We start from the raw sequence: 25,118 nt of genomic DNA on the forward strand, positions 1-25,118 counted from the left end.
CTATCATATCTATCAAGGGCTAGATTCTTCTGTATCAATGATGAATCAAGAAAATGTTCTACAGGCTTTCCTATAGCCTGATCTGATGGAGACACTTCTCAACTGTGGTTTCCCCATCTTAGATGACTCTAGCCTGTGTCACAGTTGACACAAAATTAGCCAGAACAAAACATGGAAAGTAAATGCCCTAATTAACGATATGAGAGCTGTATGATGCTGTTTCTGATTTTAGACTTTATTATTGCTGTGCACAGTTTTTTTTTTTTTTCCGTGAATGGGTCACTAATGATAGTCTAGGCTCAATGCAGGCATGCATACCTGCCAGCTCTTGAAGGAAGGAATACCAAAAAATATTTTGGTCTTGTTTTAAAATTAATAGTCTATTTTCTGTTCACAAATTATTTGCATTTAGTTCTCACAATATACACACACATATAATATATATATGTATTTTATATACGATACATATATGATATATATGTATTATATATATATGTATGTATATATATACATATACATACATATATATACTCTTTGATGGGCACCATAGCATTATGCTTATATTTGAGATCCAGAATCTTACAAGCTGGCTGAGATCCATGTGCAGACAAAGTCACTCAAATTGGTTTCTTAGGCATATCCCCTCTCACCCTGAAGACCTGTTTGGAAGAAAACCAAGTAATTTATTCTTCTTCCATATTTCCCAACCCACAGGCAATATAAGGTTAGAGCATGATTGTAATAGCTATTCATATTGAAGAATAGAAAATAACACGAAAAGCCAGTAGTCAATGGCTGTATCAAGTCTGAAATCCAACTGGTCAGTCTTGCTAATTCTTCAGCTGTAGCTCAGTGCTGTTCTCTGTGAGTTGCTTTCTTGGCATTTGACACCATCCTTTGGGCTTTTAATTTTTCCTTTGAAGAAATTCTTTTCCAAATACAGAATAGCTTGGATCTGCAACAGGATAGCCTCAGCATCATTTCTATATGGGCAAAGCTGGATTTCACAGGCGCTGTAACTTTACTGCTAAGCAAGTATACTTATGAAAATCATTATTGGATTTTAATCAATCAAGCTATATCCATTCTCTCAGACAAGATGAAACCCATCAATGTCTTTAATATAAACCATTTCGTGTTGAGGCTTTGTGGAATAAAGGTTCTCATATACTCATTATTTAACACAGAGACTTCGTGAGACATGGCTTTATAATTTTTTGTAAAGACAGTTATCTTTTGAAAAAGCCTTGGGGTACTACTTCAAGAGGATCTGAGGGTTTAGAAAACAGTGGCTCTTGCTTTCAGCCCCAGGCCATGTTTTGTGATGGTGATCTATATTATTATTATTTTCTTGAAACTGTTCTTACTTTGATAATCTGCCATCTAATGAGACTAAAAAAAGGAAAGGGTTTAAATTTCAAATACAGAGAATCTTAGCTCTTTTATACTTCTAAATTTTGGTTAAGATTAGGCAGTTTATTCTTAAGCTTATATCGTCTCTTTTTATAAAACTCACAACTAGTGAGAAGAATCAGGTGCCACTTTCAGGGTTTTTGCCTGAAATCTCTTTTGCTAAAAAAGTTGTAGTTTTGTAGTTGTATCCCATATTTTTCTTGATACTTAAGGTAACCAAGTGGCAATCATTTCTTGTAGCATATAACAAAAGCCTTCTTTTATTCTGCTTTTCTTTTTCTGTATGGTATATGCATCCCTCCCCCGCTTCTGTGTGTGTGTGTGTGTGTGTGTGCATATGTGTGTGTGTATGTGTGTGTGTATGTATGTGTGTGCATAAGTGTGTGTGTGCGTGTGTGTGTGTGTGTGTGTGTATGTGTGTGTGTGCGTATGTGTGTGTGTGCGTATGTGTGTGTGTGCATATGTGTGTGTGTGTATGTGTGTGTGTGTATGTGTGTGTGCGTATGTGTGTGTGTATGTGTGTGTGTGCGTATGTGTGTGTGTGTGTACAGGTATATGTGCTCATCCATATATGCACATGTGGGGGGGCACACATTGTTGAGTATTTGCCTCTATTGTTCCTTATTTTTGGCAGACAGGCAATCTCGCTGCACGTGGTGATTATCACCTCACCTAGAATGTCTAACCGCTGAGTCCTTGGGATAGACCTGTCTCTGCAAACCATACATGTATAATACCTGGCTTTTATGTGGTTATTGTGGATCTGAATTAAGGTTTTCATGCTCTCATAGAAACCAATTTACCCAGTGAACTATCTCCCCAGCTTCTTGTTCTGATTTTAATAACATTCACCATATTTTCCTTTGAGTCCCTGCTTACCACCTCTCTGAAGTCCATAGGCTTCTGTTAACCCATCCCACTTCCAAGGGTTTTCTAATTTTTGCACACACTCCAGTCCCAAAGTAATGCTTCACATTTTTACACTTTGTCTATTAAAAGGTTTTACTTCCAAAATTGGTTCAAGTTAGTCCTGCTGAGTTAGGCATCATTCTAAGGATTAGCAGTAAAACAATTATGCTCATGGATTCTGTGCGTCAAGAGTTTAAAAAATACTGAGCCCATAATGACTTAGCTCTGTTTCACAGTGCCTGGGGGTTTGGCTAATTTTCTGGGTGTATCTTAAGAGCTGGGGTCAGAGTGAAAGTCATCTCTACTAAGTATCTCTACTTAATGTTGACTGTCATATGGAATCTCAAGTTAGAGCTCACATATGGGCCATTTACTATTCATTTCTCTATGACACTAGAGCCTGTAGACACTGCAGCAGATGGTCTCATATTGGTGGGCTACTTAATTGTGATTCCAGCTTTCCCAAGAGGTTACATGATCTATTTTTTCTATTATTAATGATTTTATTGATCACATTCACTACTGTCTTCTTTATCTTCTTCCCTTTTAGCAAGAAGGCTGAATGCTTTTTCTGACTCATTCTAAGAATTTGAACAGTGTTGTTTTTGTTAGTTATGTGAGCTACTAGTCATTTGGCTCATTTTTCTTGGGGAAATAACATATAGTGCCTTTCAATTGGAGCGGTGTCATAGAATTTGAAGATCCCTTTTAAGACTATCACAGTTACTATTAACATTATAAGAGATTAAGTACATAAAACCATAATTTTAGTGCTTAACATAGTACTCATTCTGCTAATCCCATATAAACAGATGCCATTCAGATATACTAAGAAGGAGATATGATACCTAACTTTGAGTGGCATGTTAAAGCTATGCTGTAGAAGAATTTGACACTGGTTAAATTTTTAATATTTCATTTAGTGAACAGAGCCACTGGAAAGTTAAAACCTCAGGTCCTGATATTATTAGATTATTAGATGATTATTAGTTATTATTATATTTACTATGTATTTTTTAGATAATCTACTGGCATAGAATGCGCCAAATATGTTGTTAGGGGAAACCGGAACCTATAGTTCTTTAAACCAAGACAGATTGGGGTATAGCAGCAGTTAGAGTTGAATAAGGATACAGTTGGAAATGGATAAGACATAATAGATGTGAAAGACATTTGAAAGGAGAAAACAGTAGAATTTGTTGAGGAATATGAAATAGGAAAAAGAGACCTTGGAGAAGCCATAGATCAAATAATCAAGAATGACTTTATCTGAGCTCCAGATTCACTGTGTACTTTTTTTTTATTTTTGACATTATAACTTTTCTCCATTTCTTTTCCTCCATTGAAACCCTTTCCTATCCCCCTCCCTCTCCCATTCAAATTAATGGCCTATTTTTACATATATTTTTATTGTATATGTATTTGTATGTATATGCATATGTATATATATATCCATAAATATAACCTATTCACTGTATGTCATGTTGATTGTATATATGTTTTCTGAGTTGACAATGTGATACTGGAGAACCAATTGGCATGCTTTTCCCTTGAGGAAGATCATCACTGCAACCAAAGAGAGTTTTTGTTTTCTAAAACTAACCTTTTAGAAACATGAACTATAGGCTAAACTTTTATTCTATTAAAAATGATTGTATAGCCAGGATTGGTGGCTCATACCTTCTTTAATCCCAGCACTCAGGAGGCAGAGGCAAGTGGATCCCTGAGTTTAACGACTGTCTTGACTATAGAGTAAGTTCCAGGATAGCCAGGACTAAACAGAGAAACCCTGTCTCAAAAACACCAAAATCCAAACTAACCAAGTAACCAACCTACCAACCAATCAACCAACCAGTCAACCAACCAACCAACCAACCAACCAACCAACCAACCAACCAACCAACCAAAAAAACAACCAAAACAATTGTGTACAGGTAGTATGTGTATATCTGTGTGTATGTGTGTGTGTGTGTTTATATGTATCTCTTTGTGTGTATCTGTGTGTATGTGTGTGTGTTATCAGTAAGCAACCAAATTAGAGTATTTAAGAAGGAAATGCATCAGAAATAGATTAGAGAATACTCCCTAGCTGTGAATCTCTCTCTGCCTCTCTGTCTCTCTGTCTCTCTGTCTCTGTCTCTATCTCTGTCTCTGTCTCTGTCTCTCTCTCTCTCTCTCTCTCTCTCTCTGTGTGTGTGTGAGTGTGTGTGTGTGTATCTATCTGTCTCTTTCTCTCTTGTTTTGGCCTCGAGACTGTTGTACATCTGAATTTGACCTGACTTCTCTGTACTTGAACTCCTGAGTACAGTACAAGCCTGAACAATCTGACCTGTTGTTTTTCTCTCTTTCTGGGGACAGGCTCCCTTGCATCTTTGGCTTATATGCTCCAAATCTGTGTGTTTTGCATATTGCTGCATCATTAAGGGACGCTTATCAATCCTAAAACTCATGGCCATTCTATTGCTTTCCTTTGCCAGCATCAGATAACCAACTGCAGATACTGCTTAGAGTGTACCCTGTGGCAAATAGGAACATTGATATCTTCTTCCATAAAACAGAAGTTTTCTAACATTATTATACTTGGCCAGAATATGAACCTTAGTTGTTTTGATTAGACTGACAACAACAGAAGGTATATACAACATGTTTGTACACATGGGCTCATCTCTGAATGGATATGTATAGTCAAATAATGCACCCTCCTGATGCTCACAGCTTGACTGATAGGATTCTGTCTGTACACTTCAGATGTGGGATTGCCATTCTGTGTAGATTTTTGGCGAAAACAAGATTGGATTTCATGTTCTATGTAGACCAAGCATAATTGTAGTTGATTTAAAATATTATTGTACGCCCTGTTATATTATAGTAGAGGTGCCCTGTTGTCCTTAGACATTCTGGTTTGATTGGATTACAAAGGTAAAAGTGGTCCATAGAGAAAGGAAAAGAAATAGTAACAAAGGAGTTGAGCTACAGCCTACTTAGGAACCCAAGGCTCCTACACCAGGAGCGTTAATCCTCTGCTTCCTGGGTACTCCCAGAATACTGTGCTTCCTCATGTCTTGTAGGCAGTGTTCTGCTGTCTGCCACTTTATCTCGCTGCCTGTGTTGCTTCTATTAAAGGTATTTTTACTGACTTTTGTAGGATCAGCACTTCCTACTTTACATATAAAATGGTATGTGTGCGGTAGACTTCTACTAGATGTCTAAATAATGGATTTCTTGAGAGATGTCATAATGTCAAGGGGTTTCCAAAACCTTTTTATTAGGTTAACATATGGGACCTGAAAACTCCCAAGGGGTAATTCTTATAAAAATTAAAATTTAAGGACTAAATGATGAAAGACAGGTGTGTCACCTCTGGGGAGTTCTACAAGGAAATGTCAGCCAAGAGCATTGGGTAACAGAACTGAGATGCAGGAGCAGAAAAGAGTCAATTCCCGACTCTATGTTCTGGAGAAACTGGTAAAAGACAAAATGTATTAAGTGGATCATAGCAGTAGAAAGTCAGTAATTGTTATTTTCTTTATTAGGAAAGCAAAGTCAAAGTATTGTTGAGTGAGATTGGGAGGTAATTGGGTGAGCTTGGATTGACTGGGCAACGTGAAGTCACATGCATGTCTGTCTTGGGACTATGACATAGATCACTTCTCCTGGATGAGATTGCTGATTCAGGTTTGGGTGACCCAGTCAGGTCTACAGTGGTATGAGCAGGTTATAAAGGTAGGTTATGAGTTTGGACCCTTAAGAAATAAAAAGGTGGTACTGATGAACTTCTAAATATTTCATTAGTGTAGCTGAAGCAGAGCCAGTAGCTTATATTAAGGGATAAATCCACAGTGAAAAAATATATGCAATGAATATACATGCATATAGAACTACTTAGAGGCTCCATCTAACTCCAGTGAAAGTTGCAGTCACCACGAAAACAAACAACAAATATCAGCAAAGAGGGACACTATTCACAGCTGGTGGAAATGAACTCTGGACATCAGTATGGCAGTTTCTCACAAGACTAAAAATAGCACTACCACATGACCCAGCTGGACAATTCCTCCTGGGTATGTGCCTGAAAGATTCCAGGTCTTATCACAGAAATGTGTGCATATTCATGAATATCAATACACTAGTCACCATACATAGGAAATGGAACAAGTCTAGATGTTTACCAATGTATGAATGGGTAAAGAATGTATATAATGGAATTTTACTTAAATATAAAAAAAATGAAATCTTGGCATGTGCATGATAATGCATAAAATTGGAAATTAGTAGGCTAAGCATCTGAAACCAGGCTGAGAAAGGCAGTCCCCATGTTTTCTCTCATAAATATTCTATAGTGTTGTGTGTGTGTGTTTATTTGTATGTGTGTGTGTGTGTGTGTGTGTGTATTATAAATCTAGAAAGGGAACCATGACAAAGGGAGATGATACTTAAGGTAAGGATGGGATAAAGAGAAGATAAAAAAAGCATGTAGCATAAGGGCAGAAGGGGGAATATTGTGGGGAGGAAAGGAGTGAGCAAGAGAAGTTAAGGGGACTATGGAGGAGAGAGGAATAAGTGAATGAACAGGTAAGAACAAAGTCTGAATAAAATGCCACAATGAAATAAATTATCTTGTAAGCTAACTTCGAAAGAATAATTTAAATTTTTTTGTGAAATTTCCATTAAATCCAAAAAGAAAAAATATGAAGTAGACCAGAGATTTGCTTAATGAATGAGCACTGTTGAAAAATCAGGGGTATTTACATGGTGGGCAGAACAGTAGGCTGGAGGATTGTGTTAACAGAGGAGGAAGACCATACCAGCCAAATCTAGTTAATGGAGAGGTTTTAGACTCTCCAGCCCCGAGGTTTCCAGTGGATGGTAGTGTAATGGACTGTGCCTCAGCAAATCTCTATTCCCTGGTGACTGGCTTGGGCTGATGGTGGATTCAGTGATAGATGTTAATGGGTTTTGTTATACAATCCACTATTTATCAAATGCCCTGAGGCTTAAGAATCTATATATTAAGTAGAAGCCAAGGGACAGCTAAGTAAAAAGGCACACTAACCCTCTGCACAGGCACTTTGGGTGGTAGGCAGCGTTCACTGTCACGGCAGAGTCGCACTTGGTAATGTGTGTGTTGGGCTGTCTGGTGCTCAGCCAGATACATTTCTATCTCTGTAAAGAGATGGGAGAGAGTTCTGGTTGCATCTCTCTTCCTCCAGCGTCCATGGAAAGATTTCAAATGAGTGTATCTTGTTCCCTCTTAAATTGGGTCCTGGCAATCTGAGACTACATTAATTTTATATAATCTAATGATATGAAGTCCCGCCTCCACCCTTTGCTACTTAGTTCCACTGTGACTCATTTATTATTTCTTTTGAGTTACTCTTTTTGCTAGCTATTTAGGGCATTTACTTTGAAGGGCTGTTTTGGCTAAGCCTTTATGATTACGATGACCATGATTATGATGGTGTTGTACTGTACTGAGGAAGGGCATGGTGACAAATGAGATTGGGCATTTATTCATTTATTTAGGAACCAGATCATGGTGGATTTATACATTTTTGCAAAAGGAACTTTGATTTTTACCCTTTGGTTGAGGGAGCCATTAAAGGGTCTGTGCTTGGGTAGGTTTCATATCATACTGTGAGCTTTCTCTAGAGGTATGAAGAGGATCAAAGTTTTATTACTATTGTCCAAAGAGTCTCACTCATTTAATTTTCTTGTTGCTGTTATTTGTTGACTATGATTTTTTTTGTTTTTTGTTTTTTTGTTTTGTTTTGTTTTTTGGTTAGGGAAAACCTGCTCAATTTTTCAATTTAAGTGGCTACATACAGATACAGAATAAGTCGTTTAGATCTTTGCTGGTATGAATAAGAGCCAAAACTCTGTTTCTTGTACTGGTCATCTCTGGACAATGTTCTGGTTTACTTTCTATTGCTATGGAAAAAGCCTGACCAAAACAAACTTGAGGAGGAAAGTGTTTCTTTGGCTTACAGACTACAGTCTAACATTAAGGGAAGCCATGGGAAATCAAGACAGTAGCTTGAAATAGAAACCAGAAAGGAAACCTGCCTACAGGCTTACGATGAAGCTTACCTTCACTATTGTTCTTATACATCCTAGGTACCATCTGCCCAGAGACAGGACCACCTACAGTGGGCTGGGCTCTGCCACATCAATCAGCCACCGATAATACACCCAACAGATATGCCCACAGAAAAATCTGATAGAGGTCATTTTTCAAGAGTGCTTCCCTCCTCCCAGGTGTATCAAGTTGACAACCACAATTAGCTGTCATAATGGCTGTGATTATGTTGCAAAGGATGAGAAAAGCAATCATACTTTAAGGTTGTTGTCACTCAAGTCTAAATGATTCCTAGAGGAATAGTGTTAAAATTCAGAAATACCACAATATATAGTTGAGCTATATTAATGCTTTGGGGAATTGGGTGTACAGTTATGAAACTGAAATATTAGCTTCTGAAGAATCCTTGAAGGACTTTGTACTCCAATGGATCATGCTCAATATTCAGAGTGGAAGAAGGAGATATCAAAAGTACTAATAGTACTATTTGTACTTAGGCAGCTACAGCCACCTACTAATGTTCGACTTCCTTATCAAACCAGATGGTGGAAGAAACCTCACGAGGTCTGTTCTATGCTGCTGTTTCTTGATTAGGCTTAATTTTGGGAGGAAATGGTGAATATAGGAAACCAAACAGTATTTGAATGTAATTTTCACATGGCACTGAAGATTGTTTTACTCTGCCTCTTAAAGCCATTTTTATTTACTTCAAAGACATATAACACTGCTACGCTTAATATCAAAGGACTATATTTTTTTTTAAAAAAAACCTGTCATAATTGAGGAGATCAAAGAGAAAACAACAGTCTGAACAAATACCTGAGAAGTTCACACAGATGTAGGACTGAGAATGTTTCTGATTGTCTATTATCTATTGTCTTTGGTGGGTAGCACACAGCCTTCTTTAATAAGAGGCTTATTAGCAGACTGCAGATAATCACGATGCTACACCCTGGAAGGTACAAGGCAGAATTTCAAGAGATAAAGCCATCTGGTTTGATAAAGAGTCAAGAAACATTGGTAGGTGGCAGTGACTGGGGACAGACAGTACTCTTAGTAATTTTAACGTCTCCCTCTTCCCCTGAATTTTCAGCTTGATCCATCTGAATAGAAAGATACATTGCACTGTTGCATAAAGGTGGGGGTAAATCAGTGGGAAGGCAGATATCCAAGCACAATAGGAGAGAGTATCCACAAGAGGATGGATAATTGTTCTGATAGTATTGGGTTTCAGGGGAGAGAGGAAATGGGTGAGCAGAGGGACTGAAAGAGATTTCTTTGTGAGAAGTGGGGTTTTGAGTGAAGAGAAGAACCTTGAGTTTTCTTTAGGATAGTATGATCCATAGATTAAGTAATTTGTTCCCTTTATCTGAAGGCAACTCGAGTGAAATTAAGCAGATGAGACATTCAATGGTAGAACTGGGAGAAGCTCACACAAATGAAGAATTAATCTTTCAAGTCTTAGGAAGGATTCCTTTGAGGGTCCAGGGAGCAGGTACCAATTATAGCCTTCTTAGGCACACCATCTGAGGTTCTTAGAATACGATCTTTTCATGTAGATACTTGGTTTTTATTAGCACCCAACAGTGCAGACAGATCTCAGGAGAGAGAGTTTCTTGGCCGGAAAAGGACAGAACATTATTGAGGAAGGGGAAAACATGTCTTACAGAACAATGTTGTTTTTGTTTTTGTTTTGTTTTTTTTAAGACAGGGTTTCCCTGTGTAGCCCTGGCTGTCCTGGAATTCACTCTGTAGACTAGGCTGGCCTCGAACTCAGAAATCTGCCTGCCTCTGCCTCCCAGAGTGCTGGGATCACAAGCATGTGCCACCCTGCCCAGCTAGAACAGTGTATTTTAACACATACAGGTATAGTTTATTTATTATTTATTAGCTTCAAGGTGTCATTCTTAGTATCATTTTGTTTAATATTTAATTTGATGGTTTGGGGCCATCAACCATTATTAATCTACAAGACGGTTGTTAATCTTATTAACTTTATTAGTTTCATAAACACTTAAGAGGTAATAAGCCATGCACACCTATAGTGGGTCTGGATTTACAAATCCAAATAGATCATGAGTGTTTTGACATAGCAAATGAATTAATGCTTTAATAGGTTCATAATGTGATAGGTAAGTGGGAAGTGGGTGGCCAGGGCTCATTTGGAGGAAGTGTGTCGTTGGGAGCCTGTTCCTGGGGTCACGTGCTGCTCAGCTAGCTTCCTGCATTCTCTTCCCTCTGCAACTCTCTGAAATGAAATGAAGGAGACCCTGCTATGCAGATTCCAACTGCCCTGGCATTCCACCTAGGTGTATGGGATCAAGCACCTGTGCACTACATCTTCTGAAGCTATGAGCCTGAATAAATAACCTGCCCTCCAAGTTCATCTGTTTCAAATTTTGTCATAGCAATGATGAGGAAAGTAGTTGCTATGCCTGTATTTCATTTCATTTCATTTCATTTAAATTCTTTTCTTTTCTTTTCTTAATTGGATATATTCTTTATTTACATTTCAAAACAGTGTATTTTAATTTAATATTTAATTTGATGGTCTGTGGAAACTGGCCCTTTCCCAGTTTCCCTTCTCCAGATAGCCCCTATCCCATCCTCTCTCCCCTGCTTCTATGAGGGTGTTCCTCCAACCCACCCCGTCCCTCCTCCCCAGCCTTGATTCCCCTACACTGGGGCATCTATGGAGCCTTCGTAGGATCAAGGACCTCTCCTCCCATTGATGCCTGACAAGGCCATCCTCTTTTACATACGCAGCTGGAACCATGTGTACCCCTTTATTCCTGGATTTCAAATGGTAGGAAAATGAGAGAAGGGATACCTGTCTTCGCCAAGGTTCTGTAGCTCACTAGGGGCAGAGATTGTGTTTATTTTCAGGCACCTTCATGCCCAACTGCTCATCTGCCTAAACCTATGGGACCCATTAGAAGATGCTGGATGGGGAATTGCAAGATATTAGATAGATTCATTCAATAAAGAGGGCTTAGAAGATAAATATATATGAAAAAGATAGAAAAGTGGATGGACCCTTAGAGGAAATGAGATGACTGTCGGACCCTTAGAGGAAATGAGATGACCAAAGTGAGGGTCTATCTAATTTGGAAGAATACTGAGGTCTTTGAAGCTTACACGGCTGAGCATCAGAGTGGAAGTTTTGACCTGGTAATGGTGACTCCCTAACTGCCTGTTTTCCTCACTCACACATAACTTTTGTGAAAGCCATGATTAAATTACTGAATTTTAAATTAAAAGACTATTTGTGGTAAGAGGATGAAATATCATACCACCAGAGCATACCATTCTTAGGTGTTATTTCCTCCACGCAACCTCCAGGTCTTCCACGGTGATTATCTGATAAGTTCATACTGTGTCATGCACATCTGTCCCTAGTTACAAAAATGCAAGACCTTTGAGGAGGAGAACCGACTTTAGTTGAAAACACACTCAGAGACCATGCACACTGTGTGATTGTAAGCATATATGCATCATATGCATTTATATAGCTTCTGGAATTTTACACAAACATATGTACACATATCATGACACCACAGTGAACAGTATAGTTCATTGCCCACAGCATTCAATCAGTAAATATACAAAATATTATACATTTTGGAGGAAATCAATAGGTCTTCATGAATGCTTTGACATGAATGAATCAAAGAACCCTTCCAGTTCCTGTTGCTTGATGAACAATGGCTGTTATCAGCATTTTGCTCTGACTCCAAAAGGCTTTCTCTTTCTCATCCTCCCTTACTCTCCTCAGCAGAGATCCTTGTCCAGCAGGCAGCATGGGCAGAGGGAACCATTTTCACACGTTTTTTTTCTTCTGCAACTTAATGCCCCACAATCTTGTCAAGCCAGTGAGAGAATATGAAGAAAGAGGGAGGCTTTTTTCATATAGCAAATTTATTATATGTGTCTCTCTGATGAAATGTAAATTTTTTTTTAAAATGGGGAGTCACGCTGATAGTTAGGTTATCTCTACACATGCTCAGAATTAATGCAGGAGTATGTCTCGGCGCTTCAGATAAGGGAGAATAGCTAAATGAAACCCACTCCCTTTGTCTGAATGAGAGTTGCGGTCTTCTCTCTTCCCTTTCAGTACTTCATTACACAATGAGAAATCCCATCAGAACAGCCTCAGTGGGATTCTAAGAGGTGCTCATGGAGGAGAGAGTCCTTTTGCTTTACTGTCCCCTAGAGCAGGCAATGCACACATGATGGAGTGAGACTGTCTCATGTACAAGATCAGCTGAGTGTGTAAGGATCGTATTCAGCACTGTTTTGCGGGGCGCTATAGAGGTGTCAAGCGCAGGCTGGGCAGGGAACATTAGTTGGAAGTGGCATGGCTATTCAGCACACTGGTTTCGGATTCTGTCCCTTCCTCGAAGCAAGTCTGTTACTGGAACCACAGCCTCCTGTGTGAAACTGGGATAACAATGTGTATTGCAAACAACTTTAAAGGGACAATGAAAGGGAAGTGCCATCAAGGTTCCAGTCACACGAGGGCTCTCAGTGCTTGGTAACCAAGCCATGTGTGTTGCTGGCAGGCAGGCAGGGCTGGAGGAAGGCTGCAGGAGAGTGGGAATAGATGCTTAGCATGGTCACATTCCTGACAGCAGCTTTTAAAAAGTCAGCTTACAGGAAGCAAGGAGGCATAGCTTAGGGTGAGGAGACAGGAGAGACTGGCATTGTATCTAACCCTCACAGCACGGTGCCACTGTGCAGTGTTGAAAAAAAAAAAACATTGTAGCATTTATTTCTCTTGGGATTGCCAACATTGTGCAAACTAATAGCATAATTATTAGAGTAAGCGAGGTATATTTTTTCTATGGTTCTGTTTTATTTGAAAAGACAGGATATTGGTATGCCTATGGAAAAAAAAATTCTCCAAGGGAAAAAATACTCTGGACAGACAAGTCGTTTGAAGAACAATAGAGATTAAGCCGGCAACACAAAGGTATCTCAGACTGTTATCTCTTGTCTATGGATTAAAAAAGTAACACCCTACCAGCTGCCAGACTGTGATTAAAGGTGGTGTAAACGAAAAGCCATACAAATGAAAATGTGGAAAAGAAGTGATCTTCTGTGCTATGTGAATGCTGACAAAATACTCATTCATTAAATTATTATTTTTATTTTGTCTTGAACTAGCATTATCTCGTTAATCACTTATGTATCAGGCTATCCTAAGACCTTTCATGCATCACCTACATTATGTTTCATAGTTGCATGAAGACTCTTCTAGGGCCCTATTTTCTATAGTGTGCAGACAAGGAAATGGGCCTTAGCTTGCTGGCTGTAAATGCTGGATCACTGGCTGGGTCACAGTGTATCTGACTCTAGAACTCTGTTCCCTGGTGCCTACTGTGTTGGCTCACATTTTGAAGGCTGAGTGTGTAAGAGCAGGTATGGGGATAGAATTGGGAAACAGGGACTCTCTTTTCAGAGAGCTTATTTTCTGCTAGGTGTGAGATGCTTCTTTGAGAATGTGTGTTTTGGGAAATATCAATAACTAGGTCTTCCTGAGCATTCACAGGAAGCAAATGACTCCGTTTCTATATTGGTCACAGTTTATGCTAGATCACGCCGCTTTTATTGGGGGGGGGGCTGTCTTGTATGTTACAGGATATTTGCCACCAATTGCATACACAGCTGTGACAGCTGGAAATAGTTCCAGATACTGCCACGTGTTTACCCACAGAATTATTCCAGAGGAGGAGCATCTCAGTAGAGAAACACCACTGCAGAGGATCGGTGTTGTTCTCTGATGTCTGAAAGATGATGGCATAGAGGTTGCTTTATCTGGAGGTATGACGTCAATCTGTAGTTATCCAAGAAACTCCAGAGGGCTTGTCAAGGTCCCAATATTTACTGAGGCCTCCTTGCTTTTGCAGATAGCTCTGGGTACATGTGCAGTTAGGAATAATGCAGAGTCTATCCAGAATACGAATGAGACAGAATAATCGACAATATATAATAGTCACTGTGATAATCACTGTAAATGAAAAAATAGCTCTACATGGAGGAAGAAAAAAAAAGAATGTTTTCATACTCTTCTCATGTCTAGCCAAAAATAAGTTCTCTGTGCTCTATGGTCAAAGATTCCTTGAGTATTTTGGGGATAGATTGAGGGTTTTTCCCTTTGCAGTGCTCCCAGTGTGGTACTTAATGTTGATTGTTCTTTCTATTCTAGACCACTGAATGAATGATAAAGTGGTCCTTAAATTATACTGCATTTTAGTATCACTGGGGGCTGTTGTTGTCCTTTGAATTCATACTTAGGATTCTACCACAGATTATTGCATCTGAACTTCATATGTAGGCAGAATTCTAGAGGGTTCAGCTAGTCTTTAGGTATGCTTCTGCTTGTGAATGCTTGGTAGAAGCCTTTTGTCCCAAGCTTTCTAGTGGAGATGATTTTCATTAATACTGCTTTCTGCTTTGAAGGGCATGTTTTGGATGTCACATACAAATAATTTGTTTAACTTTCTATTTGCTATAACTTTCAGACATGTTCTACTTAGCTGCAAGAGATGCTGGTAAATGTAATCTTTATTTCATAAGATCACAGTCAATCTAATGTGTGGGTGGGGTAGGGGGTGGCAGGAGAACGGGCTTTGGCTAGTAATTGGCAACAGACTTTATTAGGGATAGTTTTAAAAACACAATATCAGCATCAGGTCTTTAATGAACATTAAGTGTGTGTCATGGTAGAAAAAAGCAAATCTGTGCTGTAAAGGTGGAGAATGGAATACTTGCTCACATCAGATGATAAAGTAAAGGGTTGATAATTCTATGCAATCAATTGACTATTTTGGTTTACTCAAGTAGTTTACTAGCTGCAGGTTTTCTTTTTCTTTGTTTGAGGTCTTTGTTATTTTTTCATAATTTTAGACTTATAGAGAAAATATGGGCATCTCTTATAAATAATAGGAATATCAACAGCCTTTACACTTCTGATTTTCTTAGAATTTTACTCTTGAATGTTATAAACTCACATGATTTGCTGTTTACTTCGATTTAAGTGGGAAAAAAAGAGGCCATCATAATCTGAAGAAGTTGGGGAAGGTGACGTTGCCAATATTTTGATTTTACAGTGGTCAGTGATCCAGAGGTGTGGCCAGAAACTGAGGGGATCTGTGGGTCACACTCATCATGATAGATCATGATTCTCAGAAAAATCTGTTCATATTTCTATGAACTCACAAGCCCTTTCCATGATAGGTCATTTATGAATCAAGGAGAAACATGTACAGTTGAACTTATTCATCAGCTAAAGATGACAGAGTCAAATGAGAGTTTCTCAGACTTCGATGAGGCATATATTTCTAATCAAGAAAGGAACAAGAGGAATTTTAGGAGCAAGCTTTTCGTAGTCAGGTGCTTTTGAGGGAATTATTCCCATCTACTCTTTCTGTACGCTTGACTCACAGAGTCACTGAGTCAGAGCCGATAGAAGTAGACAGGAGGTGGGCTAAGAGCTGGTTGGTAGAATCCATTTTTCCCAGTGCTTTATATAATAAGCAATCAACAGCACACTCATCGCTTTAGGGAGGTATTTTTATTTTCCTGAATAGATCATATGAGACTGAAGATGATAAGCATAAATCAGTCATATTGTCCCACGTGTCTATCTTTCATCTTGTGTTTAGATAACTATTTGGAGAGAAAGGAGAGAGGAGGGAGACAGTGAGGGCAGGAGGGAGAGCGGGAGAGAGAAGGGGGGTGGATCGGCTTTTTGGTTAAAGTACTTTCCCCTCTTTCCAAAACAACAACAACAACAACAAAAACAACAACAACAACACACTACAAGGACCCAAGTACATTCCAACAACTATAAAAGCTCTTCAGTCTCGGAGATGGTTACACGAATATTAGATCAGCCAATGTTCATACACACAGGCTCACCCACGCACTCCTGAATATTATCAAAATCATAGCAATATCAACCAAATGACTATGACGAAGAGGGTATGTCCTATTCTCAGTAGAAAAGAATAAATGCCAGTCTATAAATTAGGTTAAGTCGTTTCAACTATTTATCTTTCCTCAGGAATGAGAGACTGAATGTCCCCGGAGGCCTCTGGGCTTGGTAGCAAGGAACAGACAAACCAGGTGAAGACAGAACATTGCTACTGATCATGGTTTGATTCTCACAAGTGAAGCATATAGCATGAATCAGCATTTAGGACAACTCAGACAAGTAAGCCCCAGTGCCTAGTGTGACGCCCACAGAACTTTGGCTACAAGAGCTATTTGCCCACTCAGTCAGAGTCCCAAACACATTCAGTGGGATTCACTGTAAGTTGTGCGAGGACAGTTGTATCAGGGAGTGCCAGACACTAGAGAAAGCACATTTTTCTCTCTGTGTCATATAATGGAGCAATGCATTTCCAAAGCAGGCTTAAAAAAAGAAAAAAAAAAAAAGCCTTAGCAGTTACTGCTCAGGATAAAAGATTTAGCTAAATAAGTAGGTGTAATCAGACAAAAGTAGATTGTTTTCGCAAGTAATTTTGTTGATTTCACTTACTCTGTGCCTAACAGTCTCTTCTCTTCTTTATCCATGGCTGTCTAACCTGTCATCCTTATTGCCACCCTAAATCTTTGGAGACTGCAGTATTTCTCTTTTTGAGGTCCACCTCCATCTGTCTTTGCCATCATTGCCATTTATCTCATTTAACTTGCACCTTAGCTTGCGAGGTTTATAACTAGAGACACGCAGACACAGTCTGCAGACACAGTTTCACATACCGTGAATCATTCTGCCTTCCACTTTTGTCCCCGTATTGTGTCATGGAGGAGCGTGTGTTCTGCTGGTGGGAATGCAGCCGAGATATTTTTAGTTTTCTTTTTAACTCGAAATTACAAAACTTACTATAATATTTTGTGGGGGAAGCAAGGATCTGGACTCATCCCTGGTAAATGTTTTTCATGTTTGTAGTTTTCAGTGAAAACAAGCTAAATAATAATATTCATTAATTTCCCCATCAGTTTTTGATTCCACGTCAAAAAGTAATTACAGACTAAGTGTAATCTCTGTGCACATCAAAGGCTATTAAGTGATTTTTGAAAACTTGCATAATATAAACACTATTGAGTTGAGGAGGGTAGGAATCATTTTATGGCATACACTTCCCACTATTTAACTGCGAAGGGCTTGGGTTTAATTTATTGTTTATTTTGATATTACATTGAATGACTTGAAAACAATGTTAGAGGATACAGATGCAGATGTAGATACTCCAGCTGAGTATTTCCAGGAAGGAATACATTTGTCCTTGAGTATGCTCAAGTCATTTCTCTCCTTTAGTCATGCAATGTTGTTTGTACTTAAGCTTCACACATTGCAAGCACTTTCTCAAAATTATCATTCGAGCCAAACTGGAATGGAGTCAGCGAGTCATGGAAGCATGGTCCCAGGTGGAGGGAACAGCTAGAACCAAGGTGTCTAAGGAAGGATGTGTGGTATTATGGGGATTGCAGCAAGTGTGACAAGGAGGAGGATGGAAATGATTCATTCAGAGGCACATGCACGTGGTGTGTGTGTGTGTGTGTATGTGTGTGTGTGTGTAAGAGGCCTTAATGGTGATTCTGAGCTCTTTTGTTTTTAATTTGAGTCCTATGAGAAGTCTTTAAATTGTTCAGATTTTTATTTCAGAGAGGCCTTTTTATTTCAGGCTTATAATAAACTAGTGTGAAGGAAAGGGTGAAGGCAGGTAAATGAGATAAGAAATGACTACAAAGTATAGACAGTGGGATATGGAGAGGTAGTGGGGTTCGTTCAGAACATAGTTTGACGATAGAGATGCTAGCATTCAGGAAATATATGTATGTAGGAAAATGAGAAAACCCAAGTAACCCTCTTATTTTGTTTTATGCTGATGTGGTATCTACGATTTTGAGGTTATACAGAGAAAATCTGAGCTAGTTGCTCATTGCTGTCCCAGGACAATTCTAAGTTGGCTTAGCTAAAAAGGTAAAATCGAAATCTTCCTATTGTCTAAATTGATAACACTAAGTAACTACATCCAACCAAGAATGAATTGGGCTTTCGAGAGCATGTTTTGCAGTAACACATAGTCTGCACATCTGTAAAATGCAGATTTTTTATTAAAAGTTGGGTATTTTTGGTTACTATAAGTAGCATTAGGCATTCAACCAGTTATGGCCAGAAGAATAGAAACCACCCTGATGTCTTCTTCTAGTCTTTCTCCTAATCTGGGCCATAGTAGAGGGAGGAGGACCAGGAGACCACCCAAGTTGGCGTCACCAAGCATGACGGTACTGACTCCTGACTAACACGAGGCAGGAGTAGATTTATTTCCACTGCAGTCTTACAGACTATTGGTACTCCATTCACACACGGCAGACAGTGTATACAGATTGCCTGTGACCCAGTATTTGCCAATGGCTTCTTCAGATAATTGACATCTGTCAGAAATGATTTAATAGGCTTTTGGACAATCTGCTCTTTATATCAGTGGCACAGAGGATAGATGTTAAAGATTGACAGATCCTGGAGCTCATTCTGGTTCCGCTATGTATTAGCTGTGTTAAGTAACCACTTGAAACAAGTAATCTCATTTTGTCTAAGAAGCTTTTATTATGCATGTTAGACAAAATGAGATTACATAGATAAAGTACCTGGCATGTAGAAGACCATTTTTCTTCAGACCTTATCTATTCCTCTGTGTGTTATATTGTCAGAAAGTGGCAAGCCCCATCCAGTGTGTAGTAGTGGCTAGATATGCTTCTGTGGAGTAATAATCATTACATACTCATTTTAAAATAGAAGATGATGTATAAAACAGCCAATTAAATACTCTTTCTGCATTCCTAGAAGATGTCTATTACCTAAAATCTCATTTTTAAAGATGAAGTGATACAATCTTTATTGAACTACTGTACAATTTTTTTCTCTCTAATTCATTATAAATTTCTTTCTGACGTGGTTGAAGCAAAACTCACATTTCACTTCACTGTCTAGATGATTAATTAATCATATTTCACCTGTTAATAACTCTGGCATACTTTCTTTTACTTACCTATTTTGTTCTTTTAAAGATGTTAGAACTCTTGTCGTATTGAGTTTATTTTATAATCAACTTTATTGAGGTGTAATTTATGTGCAGTAATTGGTGCCCTTTTAAAATGTTCAATTCACTGGGTTTTGACAGATAGGAAATCACCACTATAATTAAGATGGAGCCTATCTCCATCACCCCAAAGTTTCCTATGCCCATTCCTTTATCTTTATTCCCAGACAACTACTGCATCAAGTATAATTGTGCAAGTTTTTGAAATGCCTCCTCCCCCCCCTTTTTTTGGTAGATGACAAATGCTTCGGTTTAAAAGGAGTGGAGACAGTGGTCCTGTATTCTGTCAGAATATATTTGAAAAAATGGAGATAGTCAAATTTAAGTTAAGGGGATTATTTTTGAAACTGACAAAAGATTTTAGCATTGCTTATGCAAACAGCATAGAAGGGGAATTTTAGGGCAACTAGAAGGGTCACTGCAATGGACAGTGAAAGGTGCTGGGAGGAAGGAAACAGAGCCTTTGGAAGCATACACTGCAAACAGAGAGGCAAACCACAGTGCTGCGTCAAGATGACTTCATGACAGGTACATTAAGCTAAAGAGTTCATTCCCTCTTCCCCCGCAATGGTTCACTTTCCTTAGTCAAATGCAAGAAAAGTTCATCTGTTGGGAGTTATGATTAAGCACCTGAAGAAAATAAGAAGGCTTTAAGATAGCAGTCACAGAGAAATGGGAGCAGGTGTTGTGCTTCCGACAAGAATTATTAAGTCAGTTTAATGCCTTGGTTGATGCCTGGAAGTCTAGAATTTGTGATGGGATCAATCACGTGATGGATTCCCGTCCCCCACCTGCCAGTTGTTGCTTTGTGGCCAGGATAGAGTTGCTAAGAACTATAAACTAAAGTTTGTCAAAGTTGCACATGAGGGTTGCAACAAGAATATAGAGATAAGATAGGGAGAAGTGGGAGGGAGATTGATTGCTTCCCGACATAGTTGAGCATCTCAACACCTAAACTAAGGAAGAAACCAGTCAGAGACTCGCGAGCAAAGGTAAAGAACGGTGCATTGTCACTACCAAATCTGAACTGCAGTTAGAAAGACACTGAAACACAGCACGTTTTTCTAATGTTCTTACTTGTTTGCACAATGGTTTCATTAGAACAGATGAAGTGGTATATATTGATTTCAGTCAGTTTTAGGCCAGTAGAGGAATAACGGAAGATACCCTGAGGTAGGGGATCTCCTAATTGCCTACACTAATACTCTGGGTTCCTGATTTTATTTTCTAGCTGTGTGACCTTGGGTAAATGACTTAATCTCTGTTTCTTGACCTGTTAAAGGAGAACAATAATAGTACCCACCTCATGGCGTGCTGTAGGAATTAAGTGTTATAATAGATATTGCTAGTTAAGTCCAGCTGTTATTTATAACTGTATCAAAGCCTGAGTTTAAGATTCACATTCCATTTCGAGCCCTGCAACTCTGAGCAAACCATTCAGCCTTTGCCAATTGCTTTTCCTTTATCCTATCTGTAAAACAGGTTTAATAACTTTGCCTACACATCTTGTAATGACAATTGAAGGGGATAATATACGTAAAAGTACTCTGTAACTCAGACTGGCCATGTCACCTCCTAAAATAATGTATTAATTACAGTTACCTTATACAGCAGATATGCAAAGGCATGCATATAGAAATGGTCTGACATTCAAAATATTGCCACAAACTCAGATCAACATTGAGAACTGGAAATATTTGGGCCCTTTTTAATGGAAAAATTTTGATTGCATATTCACATTATTGGTTAACCTGAAGGTGTGAAGAAAGATTACTGTCAAAAAGGCAGCAATTTTAACTCATAATTAAACAACATTTTTGCTTTCCGTGTGACCCCATTTTTTCCTTTGCCTTAGGAGGTAGGGTTAAATTTAGATAGTTTGTAATCAATACCAATTTTAGTTGGTGCTGACCTCTAACACTATTGAGCCTAAGAACTTATTCATGTGCAGAACGTTGCAAGTTCTTTGTAAAGATTTTTGACAATTAGGCATTTTAGCTTCATGGAGCGTGGTTGGTTGTAAGACAGATTATAGCATTTATTATTCACAGTTGGAGTCTCTCTCTTTTTACCTTTTCTAATTAGTCTATTATCTAACATTCAAGTCTAACTACTGATATGTAAGTTTTATGCATGTAATTCATTCTGTCTAGGTTTATAGTTGCACAGGCTTTGCATAGTTGTACATATTTTCATGAACTACCACAGTCAAGATAGCCAACATTTCCACTGTTCTCAATTGTTACCTCATACTTCCAGTGAGCAACTCTCCTAATTCTTAGCCCTTGACAATTACTAACATATAATTCTTTTCTATTTTGCCTTTCCCCCAAATGCTATTATTATACCAATGAGCTCTTCCTTTTAAAAATAACTTTTGGAACTCGTTAGAAGATTTCATCACTAATTACATCAAATTGGTTCATCACTTTTCCTTGTGTGTGAATGTGTGAACTCATGAACGCATCTGTGCTTGTGCTTCCCTGGGGCAGTTGAATGAAGACGGTCGCTAATGAGCCCAGGGATGCAGGCTCCATTCATAACTTAGGCACCTAAGGCTGGTGCTGTGGTCTTTCTAGATGGACTCAGCGTATGAATATGGGTGGGCATTCCTGCAAAAGTAGGAGACCATCTTTCTCAATTGCCACTCAGTAAATATTGCTGGCTGCGAAGGAAACGATACTCTAATGGAATACTAACTAAATAGACTCACCTACTGCCAGCTCAGTTAATCCATATGATAAGAATGGCAATAATAAGAACATTAATCCCATTTCATTCATTACACCATCCAGTCTGGAGTACCATAGATGAGTCAGCTCATTCAAATAGAAGTCGAGTAATACAGAAACTGGAGCAAACAAAATTGTCTGCAAACACTAAATGGAGGGGGAAGGGAAATTCTTTGCATAACTTATGAAGGCAAATGAAACCCATTTCCCTATCATCTGCAATAGCTTCAAGTCCCACAGTTACTTCTTTTCAGAAAGACTTCTTTCCTTAAAAATTGTTTTTCTCTTCTTTTCCTCTTCAGGACTATTTACAGATTTCGATGTCTTAACCTTAGCTTGCGTTTTCATGGACAGGGGTGGATGCCCAGCTCAGCTGGACCAACATCTGTTGGATTTCTGCCACACATAAGATTCAGACTTTTTTAGTTTTTTTTTTTAATTTTTTAAATATATTATTATTATTATTATTGAATATTGTCTTTATTTACATTTCAAATGTTAATCCCTTTCCTCCCCAGAAGCTCCCCTATCTTATCCTCCTTCCCCTGCTTCTATGAGGATATTCCTCCACTTACCTACCTCCCCCCCTCGAATTCCCCTACACTGGGGCATCGAGCCTTCCCAGGGCCAAGGGCCTCTCCTCCCATAGATGCCCAACAAGGCCATCCTCTGCTGCACACGAGGATGGAATCATGGGCCTCTCCATGTGTACTCCTTGCTTGGTGGTTTAGTCTCTGGGAGTTCTGGGGGTTCTGGTTGGTTGATATTGTTGTTCTTCCTACGGGGCTGCAAACCCCTTCAGATCCTTCAGTCTTCTCTCTAACTCCTCCATTAGCGACCCTGTGCTCAGTCCGATGGTTGGCTGTGAGCATTCACCTCTGTATTTGCCAGGCTCTGGCAGAGCCTCTCAGGAGACAGCTATATCAGGCTCCTGTCAGCAAGCACTTTTTGGCATCCACAATAGTGTCCAGGTTTGGTGGCTATATCTGGGATGGATTCCCCAGGTGGGGCAGTCTCTGGATGGCCTTTCCTTCAGTCTCTGCTCCACACTTCGTCTCCATATTTCCTCCCTTGATTATTTTGTTCCCCCTTCTAAGAAGGACCAAAGCATCCACACTTTGGTCTTCCTTCTTCTTGAGATTCAGACGTTAAACAGATCTTGCCTATTCCTTATAAAAAAGAAATCACACAAAAAGCAGATGTTACTGTTGCCATTTCTGAGCAAGGACTTGTCCAGGGTCACTTGTCAGCTGTTGGGATCAGGAGGCCAGCTTTCAAAGCTGTAGCCACCGCCCCTCACCTGGCTTGTCACTTGTACGGTTGCTCGTTTCTCTGTGGGACAGGCTTCCAGGCTCGTCACTAAAGCTCCATTTACCTTCTGGGCAACTGTATTGATATGGCTCACGGAGAACCAACCTTATGATTATTATACGCAGTTGTCTAGCAAATAACAGGAATCGCTTTTCATTTTCTATATTTAGGAGGTTAGAACACTTTATAATAAATATGACGACCTTTAGGTCACACATTTCCTGTAATGTAATGACCGGCCCTTCTCCAGCCTGCTATTAATTATGATCCAAGGGCACTCAGTCGCAGTTTTAAAAATAATAAAAAATAATAAATAACGCAGCAAACGATGCTTTGGTTATTATGCAACACTGTGGCGGGTGTTAAAAAGGCAATACTGGGAGCCTTCAAGTACTTCCCGTTACCCCACTCTCAGAGAAGATGAACACATTTTCCCGTAGGCCACATTTACCAGATTTCATCATTATTTTTTTCAAGCATTGATAAACTATAAGGTCATAATTCTGTGAATATTTTTAAGGTTATTCCACTTAAAAACTGAAGACACTGAAATCAGTCACCAGGCTTCCCAGGTAAACCTCAGCTTCTAGGCAATGCAAATTATTTGGTTCGCGGGATTGTCTAAGTCATAAACCGGTGTGTGAGACCCCCCACCACTGTTGCTCTTCCTCACCCTCTCTGTTGCCTCCAGAGTCGGTCCTGTGTGAAGAAACACTGTCTCATTTTTGAGGGTCCTAAGCCAATCTTTTCCACAGTCTTTTGAATTTGTTAGCGTCTCTGTTGGCCCTTCTGGTCTTTCCTCACAGAGATCATGCAAATGAAAGGCCTGGTGCCAAAGGCCTTCAAACAAATCAGCAGGGGATTTTTTTTTTTTTTTTTTTGCATAAAGGTTATAGTTGTCCTTTAAATAGAAAAAAATGAATTTTATTAAAGCTAAATATTCTAAATAAACTATAAGACACCACTTTAAGTAAATTATATAAAGCAACATGCTGAATAAAACTGACTTTTAATTAGGCAGCATCAGATTAATCTGGTAAATTTGCATGGAAGTCTTGAATCATATTAGCAGGTATTTATGGTTCAGGGGCACAGGCTAAACCTTCACCAGAAGTCCTAAGTGCAGTATTCTTCAAAGACCTGTATTAAATATAATATTTCTAAAATCTTGAGTCTTGATTTTCAGCATTTAATCAACAGAACTAATTCTTAACACTTAACATTTTTTTCTTAATTTAAAAATAAAATAAAATAAAGGACAAGATGCTAAAGTCAGACACCAAAATCAGTCAGTCACCAGGTGTCCCTATTTAGTACAATTCAAATTTTTGTTCACACATGCTATAGGGAGGTATGTGGTCTTCTAATCTTGGTTTCCTTCTTTGCTTTCACAATAATTTACCTTGCAATATAAACCTTTAGGCCAGTGGTTATCACTGTGGGTCAAGACCTCTTTCTTTGGGGCTCAGAGGACCCTTTCACAGGAACCATCTAAGACCATAGGAAAACACAGATATTTACATTATGATTTGTAATGGTAGCAAACTCACAGTTACAAAGTAGCAA

At 38.9% G+C, this 25,118-nt stretch overlaps 1 protein-coding gene across 1 annotated transcript in view; it reads left to right on the forward strand.

Moving 5' to 3' along the window:
• Positions 1–25,118, forward strand: part of Trhde (thyrotropin releasing hormone degrading enzyme) — a 401,117-nt gene that overhangs the window by 17,886 nt on the left and 358,113 nt on the right. The gene's annotated exons all lie outside the window — the stretch shown is intronic.

Source organism: Apodemus sylvaticus, chromosome 20, assembly GCF_947179515.1.
Source record: "Apodemus sylvaticus chromosome 20, mApoSyl1.1, whole genome shotgun sequence".
NCBI lineage: Eukaryota > Metazoa > Chordata > Mammalia > Rodentia > Muridae > Apodemus > Apodemus sylvaticus.